This window comes from Leptonychotes weddellii, chromosome 2, assembly GCF_054177405.1.
Source record: "Leptonychotes weddellii isolate Sample4059 chromosome 2, ASM5417740v2, whole genome shotgun sequence".
Classification (NCBI taxonomy): domain Eukaryota; kingdom Metazoa; phylum Chordata; class Mammalia; order Carnivora; family Phocidae; genus Leptonychotes; species Leptonychotes weddellii.
Window position 1 is genome coordinate 69,308,396 of NC_138370.1, and position 6,000 is coordinate 69,314,395.

Sequence of the window (6,000 nt, forward strand, 5' to 3'; positions counted from 1 at the left end):
ACTGCTGTGTGCCCAGGCACTGTACTAGGTTCTAGAGATAAAGCTGCCATCAGTAATGTACAGATAAAGTTCCTGCCCACACACAGTTTACATTTGGGGAACAAGAGAGAACACAGAGTACAAGCAAATATCCATCAAATGATAAGTGCTATGTAGAATAATAAACTAGGATTTAGAGATTAGGGGACACCAGGAAAGGTTGGGCAAATACTACTTTATATAGAGTGAACAAAGAACACCTCACTGAGAAGGTGACAGTTGAGCAGAGATCTGAAGGAAGGGAAGGAGTGGGTTGTGGATATCTAAGTGAAGTGCGAACTGAGAAGCGGACAGCGTGCTTGGCATGTTTCAAGAATAGCAAGGAGACCAGAGTGAATGAATGATAATTAGAAAGGGAGAGTCGTAGTCGATGAGGTCAGAGAGGTAGCCAAGGCCAGATTATATAATATGCTTTCAGAGGTGTTTTAGCTCCTTTTTAAATAGAATTATCATCTGGGAAGCCCTTGCTGTAGTGCTAGTATATGTAGAACATAGGAACTGCTAGCTGTTTTTGTATTCGTTTTCTATTCCACAAACTTAGTGGTTTAAAAGAACGCAGATTTATTATCTTAATATTCTGTAAGTCTGAAGTCCAACACAGGTCGCACTGGGGTAAAATCAAGATATCAGCTGACTGCATTCCTTTCTGGACAGAATTCTCTCTAGGGAAGGCTCTGTTGCTTTGCCTTTCCTGCTTCTAGAGGCCACTTACATTCTTTAGCTTGTGGCCCCTTTCTATCTTCAGAGCCATTAACATTGGTCAAAGATTCTCTGCTGTTAAGGCTTCCTGTGATTAAATTGGGCAAACCCAGATAATCCAGGATAATCTGTCCACATCAAGGTTCTTAACCTTAATCACATCTGCAAAATCCCTTTATCCTTATAGGATAACATTCACAGATTCTGGCAATTAGGGTGTGAACATCTATGGGAGAGGCATTCTTCTTAACCACAGTCCATCCTCCTGAGCACCAAAGATTCATGTCTGTTCACATGCAAAATCTCACCCCCCTCCCTCAATCCCCCCAGTTCTCAACATATCACAGCATTTCATCTAAATTTCAAAATTCCCAAACCTCATGTAAATTATTTATAGGTAAGGCTCTGAGTACAATCCATCCTGGGGCAAAATCCCTTTCCATTTATAGACTGGGAAATGAGAAAACGAGATGTGTGCTCCCAAAATGCAAGGGAAGGGGAGGCACAGGAGAGTAATTGTAGCCATTCGCATTCAAAAAGGGAGAGGTGGAAGGAAAAAAGTAGTCACCAGTCCCAGATAATTTCAAAATCCAATCAGGCAGGCTCTATTAGTTTCAAGGCCAAGGAAGAATCTGTGGTTCTTGGTTCTGCTCTCTGGGCTCACGGGTCCACTCTGGGCACTGGGAATCACAGCATGGCTATCCTTGTGGGGGCTATTATTATGACCATCACAAGCATCGTTATTAGATTTAATATTATTTTTTTACTAATCTTCATTCAGTAGTGGATCCTTAGCTCTTAAATTTCTCCATTAGCCCCAGTCAAGAGGTTAATTACCTTTACACAAATACACAATCAGTACTTGATAAGCTCACCATTTTAAGGGACTTTATTGTACATCATTTCATGGTAAATGCAAATATCCCATCTAATTTCTCTTAGATGAAAAAGAATGCACTCCAAATTTTATACACAGACCATATTTTCTTCACCTGCAGTTAATTTATTCTAAAATTATTGATTTCTGAAAAAATAAAAATAAAATTATTGATTTCTTTCAGGCGCAAGGGTACCTATACTATGTTTCATTTTATGGGATAGGCAAAGTTTTACAACTTCTAGGGTCATCACTCTTTCCCTTTAAGGACACTGGAAACTCATTTCTGCCTCCCAGCAGGTGGCAGCAAATCAATATTCGATAAGGTGCAGTAAAATTGTTATAATTTCCTTGTCCTGATAAACGTTCTGAATTTTGCAGACTGTGGCTATTCTTAGCTAGAAGAGCAAAAAGACTATTGTTACCAGATTGTGGGAATTTATATCGGTGTGTCAACGACTTGGGAGAATGTACTTATGTAACTAAATTTTATTATGTAGTTATATTAATATTCATTGTCTCTCACAGAACCCAAAGTCCATTTGTAAGCAGTTATGTTGGACTAACAATAATGCTCATATGTTCTCTCCATAGATAATAACTCTCCATTGCCATTATTTGGCTAATATTCATCAACACAACACAGCCTTCAAAATTTATGGGATACAGATACAGTATTCTTAGAGGAAATATGTATAGCTCTTTTATTCCTTTATTAAAAAAGAATAGTTAATTAATGATCTAAGTCAAGGTCAGCAAAATGATCCATGGGCCAAATGTGGGGCAGAGCCTACTTTTGTACACCCTACAAATCTCTTAACAGAGCTCATTTAAAAATAGAGACAAATTACCAGTGTCTGGAATGAAAGATCACTAAAGATCTTACAGACATTAAAACACTGGTTCTCAACTGGAGGGGTTTTGTCCCCAAGGAACATTTGACAATGTCTAGAGACATTTTTGGTCATCGCACCTGGGGAGACTGCTACCAGCGTCTAGTGTGTAGAAGCCAGGGACACTGCTTCGCACAGGAGAGTGCCCCATGGCAATTTTCTGGCCCCAAATATCAATAGTACTGAAGCTGAAAAATTCTAATTAAAACCACAGAAGGAGACTATTACAAATTTAATAAAATTTGATAACTTAGAAGAAATGAATAAATTCTTTGGAAAACAAAACTTAACCAAAACTGACTAAAGAAGAAGTAGAAAATCTTAGTAGTTGTACATCTATTACAGAACTTGAATTCATAATTAAAGAACGCTTTGCAAAGAAAACCTCAGGCCCCGATGCTTTCACTGCTTAATTTTATCAACATTTAAAGAAGACATACTGTCAATCTTATATAAAATCTTGGAGAAAACAGAGGAGGAGAGACTACTATCCCACTAATTTTATAATAACAACATAACCATCATAGAAATATCTGACAAAGACATTAGAAGAAAAAGATCACAGACCAATAATCACTCATGAATACAAATGCAAAAATACTATGTAAAATACTAGCAGACTGACCCTAGCAATAAAGGATAAAATACAATGGCCAACTGGGATTTTTCCTAGAATGCAAGGTTTGCTCAACATTTTAGTAAGTTAAACAATGTAGCTTACCATATTAATAAAAGAGAAAAAAATGTTATGATCATTTCAATAAACTTAGAAAAAGCCTTTGACACAATTTATTGCCAGCTTATGTGGAAAACATTCACAAAACTAGAAATAAAAGAGAACTGACTTCATTTTATAAAGAGTATCTATGAAAGACCAATAGCTCCTATCATGCTTGATGGTGAAATATTCAATCCTAGGATTAGGAAAAAGCTGAAAATGTCTGCTCTCACCACTTCTATTCAGCTTCGTCTCAGAGGTCTTAGATACTGCAGTAGGCAAAAATAAAATTATACAAGGTGTAAAGATTAGAAAGGAAGAATAAAACTGTCTATTCACAGGTGTCTACATAGAAAGTTATTTTTAAAAACTATAATTACTTGTCTTTAGATTAATAACTGCCCATTTAGAAAATCTTTGAAATCTACTAGAATGAATAATTGAAATTAGTGAGCTCAGGATAAAAGATCAGTAATACAGAAATCAGTATTTCTATATATTAGCGAGCAGCAATTAGAAAATAAATTTTTAAATGTAACATTTAAAATAGCATTATAAATACCTAGGAATAAATTTAATGAAAGACATGCAAGAACTGTACTACTCTGAAACATTGCTGAAATGAAACACCTAAATAAATGAATATGTGTCTGGATGGATCTCTCTCTCTCCCCTATTTGTGCACACAGAACATATACCAAGAAAGACCATATTCTGGGCTATAAAACAGGCTCGACTGATTTGTAAGGATTGAAATCATGCAAAATATGTTTTCTGACCACAATAAAATTAAAATAGACGTCAATAATAAGTTTCTGGAAAATCCCCAAATCTCAGTAATCAAAGGCATAGATTTTCTAAACTGCTGGCCAAAGAAGTTCAGGTTGATACCGAAGATATGTTTCTTCTCTCCACAGCCAGTTGAATCACATAGGAATTGATTGATTGATCAATTGATCACATTCTAACCAACTGCGCTAAGCTGGCACTGCCCTGAGATTGGGGTATACTGCGAGCAACTGTAGACGGCTGTTATGTACTTGAATCTTGCTCTGGGACAGAGTTTCAGCATATTTAAAATTCATGAGATCATTCCCATTCCTTGCTTTCTTTCCCTCACAGCCTGAAAATACTGATGAAAAGTCTGGGAACAAGACTGTGGGTGTAGTTGACAAAACAGAAAATCTGTTCCAGAACAGCTCTTGATGAATTTAATAAGTGAAAGATAATGAACATAGACTACATTTGCATAATGGCATAACAAAATTCATTGAACAATGCTAACTCTCTGGGGAAAGTACACTTTGGAAACTGAATGTAAGACTGGTCCTGGCAAGACTATCCATTCTATCTAAGGATGTGAATGGTTTGAAAAGGAGGGGGGGAATCCCCCACATGCTTTATTCTCACTGATCTTAGATATCTTTCATCCTATTTTTCTGGAAATAATTAAAATTCATTTTCTAATAGAAAAATTCCCAGCATCTGGAGCCATCCAAATGTATCTCTTTCAAGAATTTATAAAAGTATACATTTCTCTTTAATAGACCTTCAGAAGGATTTGGGACTATAAATCATGTTTAATATTAAAAGGTTTTTTCCACCCTTGAAAAGAATTTTAGGTTACCCCCCAAATTATTTATTTTGACTGTCAATTATGGTTAATTTAACCAGATAATTTTCAAATTTCACTTTGTAAGAATAGTTTAGAAGACCTTTCTTACCAGAAGTTTCCTTCCTTTTCTCTAAAAAGGCACTATTATTTGAATGTTCTTTCAGTAACTACCTTTTGCAGTTCTTAACTTCAAGCTACTTCTGGTCATTCTAAAGATAATTATACCATTTGGTATAATGTTATACCATTTTGGCATAATTTTCTAAAATCTCAGGGGAAGTCTTCTTTTCTGATACTCATTGTATTTTAGATTTGAACATAAAGAAAAAACCAAATGTGATGGTTTTTTAACAGTCGATCATAACTGATATTATTGAGCTATTTGATGGCCATTGTGCTATTATCATAAAAGTAATTTTTCCTCTCAACATTCCTGTGAGATAGATACCCTACTGGTATCCCCATACTTATGAGGAAACTGAGACTCAAGGAGATTAACCAAAGTGCCCAAGGTCGTATCATAATGAGTAGGAAAGCCTGGGTTTGAGCTCTTGTAACTGACTACAGTGTCCACATAATTCATCATTGGTGTTTACTAGCTCTCATTTTGCTGTGCATTAACTAAAGTAATAGGACTACTGTTTCAGATCCCCCAACTATTTATGAATCTCCCAATTTCAGGACTCTCTCTCTCTCTAAAACGTACTATAATGGTACCTTGTCTTCCTCTATGTGGCAGGTTTTCCAATGTGATACACAGTTTCACCACATGATGGCGCCGATGAAGTGAGAAGCCTCGTACTGATGGTATTTGACGTTAGGCTCAGACCTAAACATAAATGTAAACAGAAAATAATTAAAGGTGTTTTAAAAAAATAAGATTAAAAAAAAAGTGGCCACAAAGGATTACAGTCTAGAGTATCTTTTTAAAACATAAGGAATGAAAAGATCATAATTACAAAAAGGGTAAGAATAAATGACTCATAAAAGCTAAAAATAAAAAGATAAAAGATGAGCCTTTGTATTCATAAAGAAGTATGTGGGACAGATGTCAGACTTCCCACAGGAAGGAAAACACCAAAGGAAATGAACTAAATGAGAGCAGGTGACTTACAAAAAAAAAGAAGAAGAAGAAGAAAGAAAAAAAGAGACCAGCTGT

General features: G+C 35.7%; 1 protein-coding gene across 1 annotated transcript in view; it reads right to left on the reverse strand.

Annotated features, from left to right (window-relative positions):
- The window catches only part of MMAA (metabolism of cobalamin associated A), a 30,607-nt gene extending 24,937 nt beyond the window's left edge, over nt 1-5,670 (reverse strand). Inside the window, exon 1 of the mRNA XM_081811822.1 lies at nt 5,559-5,670. The gene's annotated coding sequence lies outside the window, so the exon portion shown is untranslated. The remainder of the gene's footprint in view (nt 1-5,558) is intronic.
- Between the last annotated feature and the right edge of the window lie 330 nt (nt 5,671-6,000).